Consider the following 18,536-nt stretch of genomic DNA (forward strand, 5'->3'; position numbering starts at 1 on the left):
AGTGATGTTAAGCGCAACAGTACCTAACACGCTTGAGTTTGCTAATTGGGTTGGTAAGACTAAAAAGAAGCGCGTGTACGTCGTCAGTTCTCCAAAAAGACCGGTGCCTCTTAAACATTATCTTTACACCGGTATGGTACGTGTGATGAATGTAATAACATACTAATCTATTATCACATTTAAACAGGTTGTGGAGGCAAGTCCAAGGATGACATTTTCCTAATTGTAGACGAACAAAACATTTTCTTGATGGAAGGCTACAGAAAAGCGAAAGAAGCTACTTCTCTGAAACTTTCCAAAAATAATAAAAATAGCGGACGCCAAGTCATGTTTAATCAAAAGCAAGAGCAAACTCTCTGGGTAGGACTGATTGATCATCTACAGAAAAATGATAAATTACCAGTGGTGGCATTCACGCTCTCCCGTAATCGCTGTGATAATAATGCTAATGCACTGATGCCATGCGACCTTACAACTGCACGAGAAAAATACTTCATCACATCGTTTTTCCAGCAATGTTTGCAGAAGCTAAAACCTCCGGATCGAATTCTTCCCCAGGTTATCCAGGTCCAGAATTGTCTGCAGCGAGGAATTGGTATTCATCACAGCGGCATACTACCAATTTTGAAAGAAATTGTCGAAATGCTATTCGCTCGTGGTTTAGTCAAAATATTGTTTGCGACAGAAACATTTGCAGTGGGTGTTAATATGCCTGCTAGGACGGTAGTTTTCGATTCGACAACAAAATTTGATGGGCAAACGTCCCGTATGTTGCGCCCAGCTGAATACACCCAAATGGCTGGTCGTGCTGGACGCCGTGGATTGGACCAAAACGGTACAGTTATAATATTATGCAAAATGGGTATACCAGAAGAAAGTGAGTTGAGGAATATGATCCTAGGTAAACCAATGAGATTAGAATCTCAGTTTAGGCTGACCTACGCAATGATTTTGTATCTGTTGAGGGTTGAACTGGTTACTGTGGAAACCATGATGATGCACAGTTTCAGAGAATTTGGAAAACAGCTGAAGCTGCCACAGAACAAGCTTCAGTTGAGTAAAATGGAAGAAAAGATTTCGAGGCTGAGTAACTTAGGAGATCATTTAAAACCACTGTGCCAATTCTACGATGCAACTATTGAATATCTCCACATGTGGACCGAATTAATGGTAAGTTTTGCTGTGGGATTTCAATTTAACTTTAACGTGTGGGTGATAAAATAGAATCTTCTCTGTTAACACCGTAGCAAGGAGTTGTGATTTTTGTAATGGTAAAAGGAAAACTACCTTCAATAGGGTTAATCAAAGTATATCAGATTTTAATATTTTTATTTTATTGATTGATTGATTATTGTGTTTATTAGGGAGTAATTTTAAACCAAGTTCATTCGTCACTATTGAATGGTAAGCTACATTTCAGTAATTCTAATTTTGTTATGCTATTTTAGATTTGGATGTACAGTTGTGCATCTTTTAGAGAACAAATCAGCTGTTCTTCCTTTACGGGTTCCCCGATCTGAAGTAGTTCTCTAAGCTCACTGTATTCAGGACATCTGGTGATGAGGTGCTCAACAGTGAGTGGTACGTTACATATGTGGCAATTTGTGCGAATGCTTCCCTGATATAGGCCCTTGTGGGTCAGCATCGTGTGCCTGGTCTGTAGCCGGGAGATTTGCTGCTCTCTCCTCGAAATACGAATATCCATGAATGGCTGCCGCCTCAGCATTTAGCAGACAGATGGAGTAGGTGCTAGATAATTTATGGCAAGTCCCCATGTTGTTACATATAATGCCTATCCCTACGGCCGTTTCGCATTTGAATCCGTCTGCGTAAATTACCTTGCGTTCCTTGTACTTCGTGTTCAGGGTTTCGTTACATATTGCGATTACTTTTTGAGGTGTGTCTCCGGATTTCAGTGTATTTTTATGAGCCAATCCATTGTGGGACTTCTACAATTCCATCTAGATCCCAGACGGTAAGGAGTCGACCGAGCGATTGGAGAATGGGCAATTGAGGGAAGGACTTTTAACCCATTATAACCCAGCTATGTTAAAACTTTTGGTAATTTATAAAATACTTCGTGAGCTCTCATATTATGTCGAATTAAGTATGGGAAAAATAAAATAACCACTTTGGACCGTTTCGTTGCGAAAAAAACTAACGTATGAAATTTCATACGCTGGGCTGATAGGGTATCAAAAAATCATTACAGAGAAAATTCGGCTAAAATCTTTATACTCAGCATAAAATCGAATAATATCTTCAACCTTGCGAGATCATTCATTTAGCAGCTTTTTTGAATGATTTTAACACTACTCTCCTCTCTCGTGCCGTTTCGTCTCATGATTGGTTCGTTGCATCAAACCATCTTTCCCTCAAACTTAGTAATTATTTTAAGAAAAAGAACATTTTCTTACGAGAATTTACATAAAAAATATTCCGGGTAGAACCAGGTATGATTTGCTACGTATTAAGCATTTGTTAGCCTTGAATGTACTGATTCAACTTTAAAATCAGCGTGAAAGTTGTAAATCTCCTCCTAATCCTAAAGAGGAAATAATTTTGCCTTGGGAAAAAAGATATCGGTTCAGCCTAGCGTATGAAATGTCATACGTTGAACTACCAGCAGAATGTTTGCAATTGTTTCACCAATTTCTTCCATTTTTTCGCACTGAGCCACATCTTTCACATCTCTTATGGCCATTCGTTCACAATCCGAAACAAGAATTAGTGATTTAGAAGAGAAAATTAATAATATGTATTGTTCACATTTTGGTTTGAATTTTATCCAACTTTGACATTCGAAAACACAATGGAATTTAATAAAAAATGATTATTCCCTCGGCATGATACTGTACCTTGATGTGGTCCGGGGGCTTTTCCACCAAAGCAGTATTACAGTGATTATATCACAGAAACTTGGGATACGAATATTTTCTTTTTAGTTAAGCTACATTGTGATCAATTTTAGTACTTAACTTGGCGACCTTTATTATCCACTGCCATGGTCAAATAATATACAATGTGGGTTTAGGGCCCAATTCTCTCTGCAAGCAAATTTCTTATTCTCTCATATACACTATCAATCTCTCATTCGAAATGTACAAACGTGGCCTACACGATAACACAAACCTGGTCACAAATACGAACGCCCGCGTTCTCGCCAATATTCAAACATCCCGATTGATTAGGTGAACGTTGGAACCTAAGAACCTAAGCTCGCGTAATCATGAATCGGTCACGTCCGGAAGTCTCCGCCCTTGATCCTAGCAGCCCAAATTCATGCCGTTAGTTGGACCAATAGAAATAAAAACTAGATAAGACGTCCACGCGCGGTCATTGAAGAATACGCGAACATGCGAATGGCCACACGCTTACAAAAATAATGTGTCCACGCGAAGTTACATACTAGCACACGCGACAAAAACGTCCACATACAAACGCTCGAGTCCTTCGCGATCATCCACGCGCGACCACACTCACGATCTCGTAAAAAGTATAACACCCCGGTGACTAAGTGAATGGTTTAGCACTTTTAAATTAACAATCCCGGTCTCGAGAGTGAACCTCCAAATGCCCGTTTTCGCGCGATCATGCATCGGTTTCGTCCGGAATCCCCTATTCTAGGCCCTAGTAGCATAAGTCCAATGCCGTCAGGTCGACCAATCAAAAATATAATGCTCATATTCACTAAACTACATAAAAATCGAATGTATACACACAAAGTCACATACACGCGACAAACAAATATAAAAATGCTTGAGCCCTTCGCGACCATCCACGCAACCTATACTCGCGCTCTTCCAGACATTATAACATCTCGGTGATAATATGAACGTCTCAGCACTTGTAATCACTCAAATGCAGTCTTAAGCGTGAACCTACAGTCCCCCGCTCTCGCGCATTTATGAGTCGTTCACGTCCTGAAGTCTCTATCCTCGATTCCAGAAGTCTAGGTCCATGCCTTAATTGAATCAATTAGCTCTACAGCTCCAGTAAGACAACTCTCGAAAAAAATCGGCGCATTATTAATACTCAATAACAATACTAACTCTTCTTTTTATTTTATTTTTATTTATTTTCGGTCTCATGCGTTATATTCTTGTGATGACCTTTTCGAGCTCATACATCCAAGAAGAGCAACATTGCTGCCAACAATGATTCTTCTCTGCCATCAGACGTCGCCAGGTTTTAGAACAATGGAGATGTATTCTCATACTCGATGGAATCAGATAAGTAGGAACGATCAACAAACTGCAAGTAGTACACGTTTCTTATTTTAACAAATACAATAATATTGGTATTAAAATATTATTTACAGGCTCCACATATACCTCAACACAAACAAATACACAAATGCTTGACAGGTGACTGGGCCAAGTGCATTCACTCGTAGGATCTATCATTTCGATGATCGCCTCGATTCCACGAAACCAGTGCACAAGTAAACTGACATAAGCTAGTCTCATCTGGTGAATGCATGTAACCTGGAAACCCCAGACACGACAGGACGAGACGGACAGATTGGACTCGACGAGGCCTAGTTCAGAGTTTTTGGGCATTCTGCATTGCACGGTTAGTGACCTAAAAAAGAAACATTCGGCATGTTATTTTTCCTTTTATTACTATATCTTAAGTTAGGTTCATACTCATACTCACTAACACAATCAAGTGCATATTCTCTCATATACACTCACATCCAAAACGCACAAACGCCCCTAACTTTCGCGATAACACAAACCTGGTCAAAACGCGAACTTACATTACAATTTCAATCATCCACACACACCTACGCTCGCAATTTCGCCAACATTAAAACACCCCCTTACTTAAGTGAACTTTTCAGCACCTATAACTTTACAACCGCGGTCGCAAGCATTAACCCACCACTCGCGCGATCATAGACCGGCTACGTTCGGAATTCTCTACTCTCGACTCATGCCTTCAGTTGGACCAATCAAGAATGATGCTCATATTCGCCAGACAACACGTTCCTCTACCATACACTAAAAATTAATTATCATATTCACGGTCCGCGCGCGATCGTTCAAGAATACACGTGAATATGCGTTTACTAGTTGTGTGGTGGTGTGGTCGCCGGGGGCTCGAGCGTTTGAGTGCTGGCGTGTCTCTGACTTTGCGTGCGTGGATTCGATTTTAGATTCGTGTGGCCACACGAATCTAAGATCGAATCTGTGCGCGCGGGGTTGGAGACGCGCTAGCATTCAGGTGCTCGAGCCTTTGGCGATCGCACTGTTGCACAATTGGTAAACGCCCCCGCTAACCCAGACAGATATGCACTCCTGGACTCGAACGCTAAAAACCACACCTTCCACGCATACACCACCCAGGACTGAACATTAGATTCATACATACAAAGCAACAAGTAATAATTACAGGTATTTGTCTGGCAACCGGGGGAAGTACATTTCAAACGCAGAACTTATCATTTCAATGATGGCCTTGGATCTGCGTTGCCTGTGTTCAAGGCACCATAGCTTTGTCCGTCAGGTCAAGGATGTATGAAACCCGCTAGCCACCACCCTCGGCCCTAGCTGCCCATAAAGGGATAAAAAAAAAAAAAAATTATCCAACTTTGACATTCGAAAACACAATGGAATTTAATAAAAAATGATTATTGAGCATACACATTATAAACTATAGGGTATTAGTTAACATTCACAGAAGACCAGAAGTTTGAAAACGGCTTTATTGTATAACAAGTATGATCCAGAAATGTGTTGTTTTTGCGTATGAAATTTCATACGCTAGGACATAATGGGTTAAAATGTTTTTAGTGACAGCAATCGTGGGGCCGTAGTTACCTTCCGTGTTTTTTCTAGAAACCCCGCTGTTTTTCGTATTGTGGATAAGGCTACGATTTCATTAAAAGGTACCCTGCTTCAATAGAACTGTTTAGACTATCAGCACCGGGCGTGGGTATAAGCTATTTACTAACCGTCATCATAACACGACACCGCACCGGCGGTTGGCAAACAGGTTGGGAAATGGAAACTTATCGTTTCGGTTTACAGCGAGTGTCTATATTTGGTAACTTCTTCCAACCGACGTTGCTATTCGCAGAAAGGAGGCAAAACAAAGGAAAATGTAAAAAATAGGATCTCGCGATAAATGTTATGCAGAAGTGTTCTGCGTGAATTTTGATTCGACTCGTGAAAGATTTTTATTTTAAATAAAATTATGGATTGAGCTCAATAAATAAAACTATCGGTTGTGAGACAATAAATTATTTGATTGAGATCAATAACATTTTTTTAAAGTTTACAGAAATTAAAACAATTATTGAAATTAAAAGTTTATTGTAACTTTAATGAAAATATACTTTCAAACCTCGATTCACACCAATTATTTTGTCGTTTGATACAATGAACAGTATTTGTTTGTATTCAATTACCCACAGTTTTGATTATGCTGTATGTTTTCTGCGTGGAAGTAAAAATTAGTGCATCTAAGCAGCTTGGATTGAACTGGAAGATGTAGCATTATGTCAAGCTGGGCATGATGTGTCCCAGGATCCGATTGATGGGATGCTAGCAAGAAGCGAAATTTCATTGGCTTTGAAGCTTGTAAAAGCCCAAAAATTTGTATATGTGGAGGCCAATACGAAAGCTAATGATAGTGTCCAACGAAAATCGAAAATCGCTGCGAACAAATGGTGATGATTGTGGGGACTGTGGAAACTAAGATTCGAGAAGAAAGAAAATGCGTGTATTTTTCTCGCGCAAAGTTTTTAATTCAGGACCAGTAGTAAAAAGAAGATCACAACGATAATGGTTTATCACATACTCTGCAGCGCTTAGTTCAAAAACGCTGGATTTAATTGCTAATAGGTACGCATGGCAGGACACAGATCACACCTGTTACATCATCACCATCTCATTTCATCCGGTGGTTCATCATATTTTCGAGGGATAATATTGTGTTGTGGTGTACAGTCCTGATTCGCTGGTTGGACACTTTTTAACTGGACCGCTTTTTGGTTGGACCTCCGCTATTTGGACCATTGTCCAACTAAAAAGCATCTGAACGTCAAAATCTCTTGCCAAATTTACTTTGACAATCAATCTGACAATATTTAGAGATAAGAACAGATGCATTTACACTGCCAACATCTCCTTTGGAGAGTTTTTGACATTTGTCAGTCGGTCCAACTAGCGAATCAAATTCGTTAAGCTTAGTATGCACCTCTTGCGAAATGAGGTCGCGAAATATTTTTCCTTCTTCCGTGCGGAATTTTGACATTTGCTCGCGAAAACTAGTCTGTGTGTTTGCTGTTAGATGTCGCTTTTGATAACTGGAAAACGACATCAGCTGTTGTTTGTTTATTTCTTTTTTATATTTCTGTTGTCATTTAAATGTTTTAAATGATGTATTTTATTAATTCATCACGGATGTGTATGAAATCGGTAACAATTGTAAACCTATTTGCCATTCATGAAGCTCTCAGGGAAGTGACGTACTCAGCGTGAATCATATTTCGAGAATGATTAATCATAATGCTTATTTGTGACGGTTCCGGATGTCTCGGGGAAGTTCAGTCTGACCAATTTAGACAGCACAATTCCTGCAATCGGAAATTTAAATCATTGGCTGGCCAATTTCTATCTAAATTGGCTGCTTCTACCGGTTCTAGAAGACCCAGAGAAATGATCGAAATTCGCTCAAACCAAATCTATTGTAATTGTCCGAATCGTAAGTCTAAATCGGCGTTTGACCATTAAGAAGCAAATCTGATTGCCTTGGCCGCCTTTACCGCTTTCACAAGTCTCGGGGAAACTACCTTTCGAAACACGTTTCGGAATCCGGAAATATAACGCAAATATAACAACCGACTCCGACTCAACCGGTTTCAGGTCGAACCAAACCCTAGGCTTTAAACTACGTTAAAAATCGATTATGATAACAATGGCTACTACTAAAGGTTCCGGAAGTCTCAAGGAATGCTACCAATAATCAGTACGGATACAAACCTATTTTTGGTATAACAATTGTGAGAATCGTAATTGAAATTTATTGCCATAAGTAATTCGTGGTAATTCTTATTGCATGAAACACTAAGGAATTGCGCATATTGCTACTACTTGTATTACTACCGCCAGAAGCATAATTGTCCCATGTGTATAGGGATTCCCATAGAACATGGGACAGTTTTGCTTCTAGCGGCAGAATACCTCACACAAAAAATGCTGTTCAAGTCTGATATTACACCGAAAGTTAGACGAATTAACTGAATTCTAATTTGATGGTCAAATTGACCCTGTATGTAAATTATGGAAAAGATGTTATAAGCCTTTTACAATCAGACATAATCCAATAATACGTTATAATCCATTTAAAACGAGTGTATTGCTAGTTAGGCACTTTTCAATTAGTTAGGTCTTTTCATAATCAGTTCGGTCATAAAAATCAATTAGGCCCTTTTATAAATTGTTGTAAAATCGCTATCAAAATTCTTCATAATCAAATGTTGCGTTATGTACGTGCTCGGGTAGATATTTGTTGATGGAAAACATGAAATTTCAATTTGTTACATTTTGTGGTTAGGCCCTTTTCAAATGTTTGGATAGAACTGGGTAGATTGTAATTGTAATTGTAAATTTATTAGCTTGCGATACCCTGTTGGTTACATTTGTAAATTAAAAAAATATAAAATTATAAATTCAGAATCAAAACAAGTATGACCAGTAGCTGGTCGAAAACACTTTACGGTGCGATCTTTTCAATTTCGTCCGAGTTCTCCGCGCAACTGAATCTTTTTCCGGAAGTGTTTTTTGATTGATCTGCAAATCATCATGTTTCGATCACTGCCCACTAGGTTGATGGTGATTCCGTTCTGTTAAAGAAGTGGGAAGAAATACAATCTATAGGATCACAAGAATGAGTCACACTTACCGAATCTACCGGTGCGTCTAATTCGATGTAGATACGTTTCGCAATCGGCTCGTCCCTGCTAATCCATCGGCAGGTCGAAGTTGACGACAATGGTCACCTGTTCGACGTCGATACCTAAGACGAAAGAATCTCTCCGTAACCTGGTGCTGTAGCCAGAATCAAGTGGTGGAACTTACCCCTGGACAAAACGTTCGTTCCAACCGTTGCTCCACCGTTAGATTACCGGACAGTACCGCTACCGAGTGACCATCCTGGGACATCCTGCAGGTCAACCAACCGGTCGTTTTTCGTACCTGTTTCGATCGATTAACAGTTCTGAAAATAAGTTCACTTGGACGTTTACAACTGTCCTATACATCATATGACAGAAAATGATCGCTTGTCCGACGGTAATCACACAATTTCTCGTCCTGGTTGCGGAACTTGACGTAGTACTGTTTGATGTTATCGAGTGATTCTTGCTCCCGCGCCTGCCGAATGACGATCGGATTGGGTACGATGTACTCGGCAAAGTCCATTACCTCGCGCTCGTACGTGGCCAAGAAGAACACCGACCATAACACCCGCCTCGTCCAGTACAAAAAGGAAAAACTAGGTCGTACGTCCTGAACTTTATACCCCAGTCAATTAGCTTGCCGGGTGTTCCGATGATGATATGATTAGTCAGCTTCGCCCCTTTGACGGTCTCCTCACCACGAACGGCGTATAGAAGTTTGATTTCCGGACAAAACTTTGCCATTTTGGCAGCTACTTCCCCCTTCTGAATTGCCAGCTCATACGTGGGGGAAAGGCAAATCACCTGCAGATAGTTTTTTAACTGATGGACTCAACTGTGCATTGCCAGCACAAAGGCAGCGGTTTTTTCCTGTTCCCGACTGACTCTGGGCGATTATATTCCGTGGCGGACCGGCCAACAGAGCCATCTCCTGAATCTTGGAAGGGCGTTGAAACCCATCGTATAGACTCCCTGAAGTAATCCCGGCTTCACGTGCAAAACTTCGAAAGTTTTAACCAACCAACCGGCGAAGAAGAATCCTTTCGCTGCACCTTCAGATCCAGCTTTGATTCTACTAGACCTTAGTGAACATCTTTCATTAGCAAACTTGCATCCGCCGGGCTAAAAGATTAGTCACGGATAATTTTAAAGCTGATACTAAATATTTCGGGAGAAAATTTAGAATAAGACGTAAGCAACAATGAGATTCTCTTTGGGGTCTTTCTCTTCTGTTTGTTACTCGGTCGTTTCAATATTTAGTACTCAACTCTTTGCCTAATATTTTAGTAAAAACCATCGGCTATGTACTGGAAAATTAGTGCAAAGTGTTATAGTGACGTCATAATCGAAAGAGAAAGTAAACAAAGAGAGGCTGTCAATGTTCCTTATGTCCTAATCAAAATTTTCTGCAGATTTCGACTTACTTGAATGCCTCTGCATCTTCCGCGGAGGAAGGTGTTTCTCCATTTTCTCTTGCAGCTTGTTTTTCTTCAGGAGCTGCTAGAGTCAGAACTTCTGTAGCTACCGAACTCCAAACATCAGGTGCAGCTTTGGTTCTACTGCCGGTGGACTAGGTTTTTCCGCATTCTCTTTCTCTGGACTGCCAGCCGCCGGCTCTGAATCCTTATCCTTGATGATATGTAATCAGTTCGCTAACCTATTTGTATTGAAAAGAAAAATTCAAATCCCATCCCAATGATCGCTTCAAAAATAGGTTATAACAAAAAAAAAACACTTACCGAGTGCAGAAATTTCTTGATCCGTCGTCTTTTTGACCCAGTTATCGGCAGCGCTTGCCATCGTTTCGATCGGGTATTAAAATTCAATAGCAAGGTACAAAGTATGGGAAATCGTCCTGAATCAGCACGGGTACTGTCCCTCGGGTGGTTTATTCCTTGCAATTCGCTGAAATTTTGACCAGAGCGACCTTGCGGAAAAAACGATGCCTTCTTTTGCCTGCTCACTTCCCTGCCATGAAACCGATGATGAGCGCTTATTCCAAACGGTTAGCCGATTGAAGATGACGTGCCATTATGTTTGTTCTGTGAATTGATAAGGACATTTAGATATACAAAGGAATGTTTGGAGGAGGGATGCTACTGGTAAATACATACCGAAAGAGAAAGTCCTTTCCGAGCATCTTGATGTTGTGTTTTCTGTTGGCCCATTATCACTGCGTTTTCTTGCTGGGTGATTACCATGATATTATGTTGTTGGTGTTCGATCTGAAAAAAATCATAATAAAAAAATATCCGTAAATGAGTGAACTCGAGCTTTTTAAAGAAGAATAGGGTATTACATTACAATGTACTAAACACGGTACTGATCCTTTCGAAATAAAAAAGGTAATAAAAATGTCTCACCTTGCCGCACCAACTGAATAAAAAAGTCCTGCACACCGCATGGTACAGTATAGTATGCTGCTGCTACTGTGTTTGAATGTGCTGTTCAGGCCCGATTAGAGGGGGAGGCAGCCAGGGCAATTGCCCTGGGGCCCGGGTCGTATTTGGGGGCCCGTGTTTTTACCCGAAAGGTAAGCGAACACATCCGGTAATCATAGAAGACCAATAAAAAAGCAATAGTGATTTCTTTGGAACCTTATTAAATTGTTATATGAGGAAAGCGCAAAAAATGAAAACTTTATTTGATAGTTCACATTTGTTAAAACAAACGTTCTTAAGTGAGTTGTCTACTTTGTGTACAAGTTTAAAAAACGAGTTTTATTGCTTCAATCGACGAAATACACTACAAAATATTGAGAAACCAATTCAAAGTATTTTCGAAGAAAGCAATAGTGCGCACGGACAAATGCATCCGTCCTCTTCTACGTTCGCTTCTTTGCTGGTGGTGCCGGTTGTTGGCTTGGAGACACTGGGCGTGATTGTTGTCTGATGAAATGTCCCATTTTCGGTTGATCCGCATAAATTGGTTACGTATGAAAAAGTTGGTTTTTACGGGAGCATTCTCATCACAAAAACCCGGGAAAAATGCGAAGTTACAACTCTTATGGAAGCCACTTCTCCGTATCATGACATAAATTTGTTAATCACGATGTCAGGGACGTGTGGAGATAGTTCGTGTAAGCACGTCTCCCTAGAACCCTTGCCTGTATATACGGGGATGATATTGTTAACGTGACAGTTTTCGTTGATTTGCTGCACGACTGTGCTTCTTAATTTTTTATATGAAGCATTTGCAGAGCTTTAATTTCTCCCAGACAGAGAACAATCTGCACATTTTGTTATTATTTCATTTTACGAGCAGCTGGTTTCACAAGACATTTCCAAAAATCAAAAGCAACACAATTCTTCTGCAGTCGATTTTGCCGTGTACAGTCGTGATTCACTGGTTGGACACTTTTTAACTGGACCGCTTTTTAGTTGGACCTCCGCTAATTGGACCATTGTCCAACTAAAAAGTATTTGAACGTCAAAATCTCATGTCAAATTGACTTTGACAATCTATCTAACAATCTTTTACACTACTAATGTTTTGTGTGGAGAGTTTTTGACATTTGTCAGTCGGTCCAACCAGCGAATCAAATTCGTTAGTTGGACATGGGCTGTGGCCCAACCAACGAATCACGACTGTATTTATAGCGCAATGATTTTTAGTTTCTACGGTAGGCGGGATAAGAAGGTAGACTGACCTTAATAAACTGGTAATTAAAATGGATAAATTTTGTGTTTTTATAGCACGTTCAAGGAATTTTTCTTCTAAAAGTGGATTGTGTTGGGATAGAATGGCGATTTCGGGCCTCGTCCAAGTAACCACGAAGCATTATTTAATGACTTTAGACTTGTTCTATATTTGCATACAAAACATATGCTTTACGGCTTCATAGTTCTATAGAGATCATTAAAGCACGCTTACTGCCGGAAAAAGCGAAATAGTGTGCCAGAATAGAGCTAGTTCAGAAGCACCTTAATGGCTATCAGCAATGTTAATATAGAGCCGTTTAAAATAACTTTTCCCTTCTTTATCGATACTGCAAAAGAAAAAATAAAGTTTCGATAGAACACTCACCCTTCCGCTCTTCTTTTTTTTGACGTGCCAACTGTTTAAATTGACGGTTTAGTGCCAATAGAAATGGGGTTCAATCCGGGTTCAATTCAAGCTCGTCCCAATGTGGTATACGCGTTTGATCACTGATCAGTGAGAAGATTTGCTTGTATATTCGGTTTAATCCAAACTCTACCTAGACGTTTAGTTGAAATTACGCAAACGCAAATTTGCAATTGAATTTTTTTCGAAGAATCGTGCAGAATTTGCATTTTGATTTTAAGTGTTTTTTATTGCATCATCATTTATTACAGGAAGGCATACGAGTTTGGGTGATTAGTGGAACGCATTGGTATACTTGTTATTGTTCGGTGTCTCAAAGCACTATAACAAGATTCTATTTTTGCATTTAGAGTTTTTTATAAAAACTTCATAGTATTTAACTTCAAAAGCTTGTCTATGTTCTGTAGGTTGATATAGTGCAAGATTTAATGCTTCAAATTTTAGGCGCGTTAAAGCATTAAAAATACTTGTATACGGCTAGTTAGCTATAGGAATGCTAACTTATAGTCAATCAAGAGTTTTAAATTAGTGCTTATGGTTACTTGGGTGATCAAACGCGTATACCAAATTGAGACGAGGTTTTCGACTACGATTGAATTCCATTTCTATAGGCACTAAATCGTCAACTTAAACAGTCGGCATGCCAACAAAAGAAGAGAGGAACGGTGGGTACGTTATCGAAAGGTATTTTTTATTTTGCTGTGTCGATAAAGAAGGGAAGTTATTTAAAAAAAAACACAGCTCTGTGTTAACATTGCTGACAGCCATTAAGGTGCTCCTGAACTTGCACATTATTTCGTCTTTTCCGATACTAAGTGTGCTTTAATGATCTCTATGGAACTATGAAGCCGTAAAGCATATATTTTGTATGCGAATATAGTACATATCTAAAGCCATTAAATAATTCTTCGTGATCTCTTGGGTATATTCTTTACCCCTAACTTTACCACTTCCTTCCCCAATCCTTCCATCATCAGGAAAATCATGAGAAGACGATTCATTCGTATCATTTGAGCTAGACGCTACTGATTCCTGCTTCCTGAATACCCGCAAATTCAAAAACACGTAGCTATGGCAATTTTACCCCATTTGGATACCATGGAATAAGAACCTGTCGAACTTTACCTGTCTGGTACGCTATCGGTGGATGTGGCAATATGAGTCAACCGGAGACTAATAGAAATCACGGACTCACGCGATTATCATGGTTGAAGAGGTACTTACTCATACTAAACTAGAGGGCTTAGGCTTAAAAGGGCCCGGCAGTAATCTAAGCCTTGGGGCCCGACGCGACTCTCGACGGCCCTGGTGCTGTTGCTATCTTTTTTGCAGTTGGTAAATCTACATTTGGGTTGGATCTATTGCACTAATTGCGGTTGCTGACCAGGTTGTACCGTCGGTTGAACGTTATTGCTACCGACCTTTAGGATGATGGTCATGGTCTGGAAGAAACCTTAATTTTCTGATGTTGTGGTTGAAGGTGGTTCTGCTGCTGAGCTTGCTGTGAAATGCTGGCGATAAGCACTCGAATAGTGATTGCTTGCTGCTGCTGGAATGGAATCACGAGCACTGTGTAGGCAGTGATATTTTCAAAAATAGTGGCAGACATGTTTTAAGGCAGAATGTGCCGATGAAATGTTTTCCGATGTGTCCATCATTCGTAAACTCCTGTTGTTCGTTTGAGCAGTAATTGCTATGTGGTCCTTTTTTGAGGGGCTGTTGCTGGATTTGGAGTAGTTGGTACTGCTGCGGTTGTATCGATTTAATGTTGGTTGGCTGATTGCCAGATCCAGGATGTTGAGACAAGATTAGTTGAGCTGATTTGCTTTGTTTGGGTGTGCTGCAAATAATATTAATTATTTAAATTTAATTGTTTAAAACTAGAAACAATCACTTCCAGTAATATTTTTAAACTTACCATTCAAATTCGAAATATTGAATTTCTAAACCACGAAATTTTGACAGGTTGCGATGAAAAAAATTGCCAATCTTGTGTTTTCTTATATTTTTTCATTGCAACCTGTCAAAATTTCGCGAGCCTCCGTGCGAAATAATACCGCTGACCATTATTTCGCAAGGAAAAAGTTTGCCTTGGTGACAGCGCATAAAAAGCAGCGCTGTCTCGCGGAACTATTATGAAACTTATCGTTTGTGGAACCGTGTCTCAGCTAACTTCATTTTTCGTTATCGTTTTCGCGAGAGCTGCGTACCGCTTACGAAATGGAAACGAATTTTTTTTTCGCGAACATTTCGCGACGTTTTTTATGCATAGGTTTTGTATAGGAAATTTCATTTCGCAAGAGGTGCATACTTAGCTTTAGTTGGACAAGGCTGTGGCCCAAGATGGGAGAAAGGTGGGAACATTTGACACTTTTGAGTGTATTAGTATTATACTTGCAAAATTAAGCATGGCGGCCGGGGCCCTTGAAGTAAACATCAACATCCGAACGAGCATCCTGATTCTTTGGCGCACGATGAAAAGTGAGAAAAGGCCGAGCATTACTTCGGATCTATCGATTAGAACACTTATGGACACTTCTTACCTCGAAAAAAACCGATTAAATTAACTATGACCGAACCGAAACAAAACTTATGGCAACAGAAGGGCCCGCTACGTCAACTGTTTGCGCTTTTCTTCTTCATATCCTCTTGTTTTTTCGGCTTCATCAAAGAAAAATGACAACCGCACTCACACACAGAAAAAAATGTGCACACCTGTATCCGTCTTGGCTGTGGCCCAACCAGCGAATCACGACTGTATACTACCCAAGATCGCTTATTTGCCCCGTTTTCTATGGGATTTCCTATCTTCATGGGACTGATTTGCGATCATAGGCAGTATAGTGAAATGCATGAACGTCAATGCACTTGGAATTCAATTCACTTCGTCTGTAAATAAGGGGAGGGCGGGAGTAGACGGGGTTGGGTGATTGTACTTAACCTATAAAAATGTTTTTTTTAATACATTTTTAACATTTCTAATATTGTTCTTAGAAACAGTAACACGAAATGTTAATTAACTTTATAATTTATTGTTGGTCAATGAAATTGCTTTTTTCAAGACGTTTATTATAAATTTACTAGAAGTATTCCGCGTCGAACAATGTGGAAATGTCCTATAATTCTAGGATAGCCATTTTTGTTAATTCGTTGCAATAGTTTTTGACTTACTCCGACAATTTTATGCAAACTGTGGATACATGGATGTGGATTTGATGACCAATTTGGTAAGCAGCGAACGTCACGTTCAAAAATTTTCGAACGTTCCACTGTTTAACCTACCTATGATTAAGACCCGTGTCAGGCCATGGCAAACACCTGATGATGCTTTGGTTCGTTCTAAGCACAGACAAACAAATATAACAATTCGAAGACTGATTTGGGAAATACATCGATGATATTCAAAAGAGCACATCTGAACATTACATTACATTATTGTCGCTTCAGCTCATCGCATCGATGCTAATGCATTTGACAGGCGAAGATCTAATAGAATTTCAAATTGTTTGAGTTACACAGTACGCTACTTCGAATTATGAAAAAATCTTATCGCTGACGCTAGGAATTTGGCACTACCCCGCAGGACCGTTGTTTGAAAGCAAGATTCCGTGTTATGTCATTTGCCATATTGATAAATTGGAATCAAATTTATAATTTTTGAGCAATAACTCATGATTTGATTCCATCTTTGGAATTACCGTATCGACGACAAAATGTTGAATTCAGTGAATATATATCTGTATTAACTTGCCACAAATTCGTGTGTACCAATTTGCTCCAGGGTACGCACTTAATGTTTATTTCTTGAAGTAGATGTAGTTGTAGTTAGTATTTCAGCTCCAGCGATACAACCGATTTTAATTAGAATTAGTTGTGTTATTGGCGCCAGAATACTACACAGTTAAGCTTTTTCGGGAAATCAGCCGGAATACGAATTACGAATACGAATTAGAACCAACCAGAATTTCCGATTGAACTTTACTTTACCCATAGGTGCACGCAAAGTTCATATATCGATTACTGGAAGCCTATTGGCCGATAGTAGCGCCAGCTAGCGGCTACTTGTTGCCAAAGGCATTGTTTATGTTATAAAGGCTCGCACAGAGTGAACCCAAATCTACCTATCGAACAATCAGATGGCTACCTATCGTGCAAAGTAAACAAATATTCTTCTTTCGGAGAACATGCAACAAATGCATTAGTTAGTTAATATCATGGCGAAATATTTCAATCGTCGAAACAAGACACTGTATTCAGTTTATTATGCTTTTTTGTAACAATGTAAAATAAATTACATGGAATAGTATCAAGAATAAAGTGCTATTAGCCACGAAACAGTGGGTTTTCAATTCACTCCATATTAATTAATTGTGTAACTCGGTTGAAGTCACTCAAAGTTACAGCAAAAATTATGAGTGCCAGAAACAAAGAAGATGCCATCATTTTAGGCAGCGTTGCGCATTCCTCTGTACGGGACTCTATAATACTACAGACACTAATTGTTGTTTGCTTAAAAATGATAGTTATATGTTTTACACATACAATCTGAATTGGATGTCATTTATTAATAGCAAAAGGCAGCCCTAAGTTTGCGCCGCTAAAACAACAAAAATGATCCATAAAAAATTGAAAAACGATCCATAAAAAAGTTGTCAATGTTCCATAAAACAAAACTGAAAATCCATAAAACAGTGTGAATGATCCATAAAAAGGGGTGATTTGATCCATAGATTATGTAAAATTGAACCATAAAATGGTCGCAAAAGAGCACTAAAATAGTAATAAAAGAGCAATTAAATTCAACCAATGCCCCATAAAAATATTGGAAATGTTCCATAAAATGATACATTTTGCGCCATAAATTAACTGACATTAATCCATAGAATATTAACAATGTACAATAAAGCACGTCGATATGTTCCATAATATCGACAAAAATGTTCCACGGTATTACAAAATGGAGCAATAAAATGTCAGAAAAAGTTCCATAAATTTGATGAAAATGTTTGCTAAATAATTTTTCTTGGTCCATAGAAGATGCAAAAATGAACATTAGAAATGATTCATATATCGAACGTTAAATAATGGTTCATGGATATTTACAAAACGATCCATAGGAAAAGAAAATGTAAAACGATCCATTAATATGTGCTTATGCACCAGAAAAATTAAATTTAATGAATTCATGCGAAATTTTTGCTGTTCGAACTAATAATAAAGTTTATTACATTTGGTTGTAATGTCAAACTACAACAAACCATGCATACATGCACTGCATATAACTACAACAAACAAAGCATACATTATAGTTAAACTTAAGCTTCCGTATCCCACTAGTCAGGTAACTGACCTTAGCTAACCTGAAATCATTATGGCAACTCTTTAAACGTCAGGGTATTTATGAAATTAGAGCGCTGAGAGTTATTAGACCACTGATACAGGCTGGCATGAGTCGCAAATACTATCTGAATAACTATCTGAAGCGAAAACGGACACTTTATACACGAACACTGACTAATGTGGCTACGCCACATCGCTATCTAGTGCACTGTCCGACTTCGCT

At 39.2% G+C, this 18,536-nt stretch overlaps 1 long non-coding RNA gene across 3 annotated transcripts; it reads right to left on the bottom strand.

Annotated features, from left to right (window-relative positions):
• Positions 1–8,042: 8,042 nt before the first annotated feature.
• Positions 8,043–11,357, bottom strand: LOC131693895 (uncharacterized). Of its 3 annotated transcripts, none has more exons than XR_009306353.1 (5): positions 11,272–11,357; positions 11,023–11,133; positions 10,648–10,950; positions 10,333–10,565; positions 8,043–10,030 (listed from the first exon to the last, which is right to left on the bottom strand). It is a non-coding gene; the product is annotated as an uncharacterized LOC131693895 (long non-coding RNA). The 3 variants fall into 3 exon arrangements; XR_009306351.1 differs by having other exon boundaries at positions 8,043–8,854; positions 8,914–10,030; positions 11,023–11,338; XR_009306352.1 differs by having other exon boundaries at positions 8,043–9,027; positions 9,090–10,030; positions 11,023–11,337.
• Between the last annotated feature and the right edge of the window lie 7,179 nt (positions 11,358–18,536).

This window comes from Topomyia yanbarensis, chromosome 1, assembly GCF_030247195.1.
Source record: "Topomyia yanbarensis strain Yona2022 chromosome 1, ASM3024719v1, whole genome shotgun sequence".
Lineage (NCBI taxonomy): Eukaryota > Metazoa > Arthropoda > Insecta > Diptera > Culicidae > Topomyia > Topomyia yanbarensis.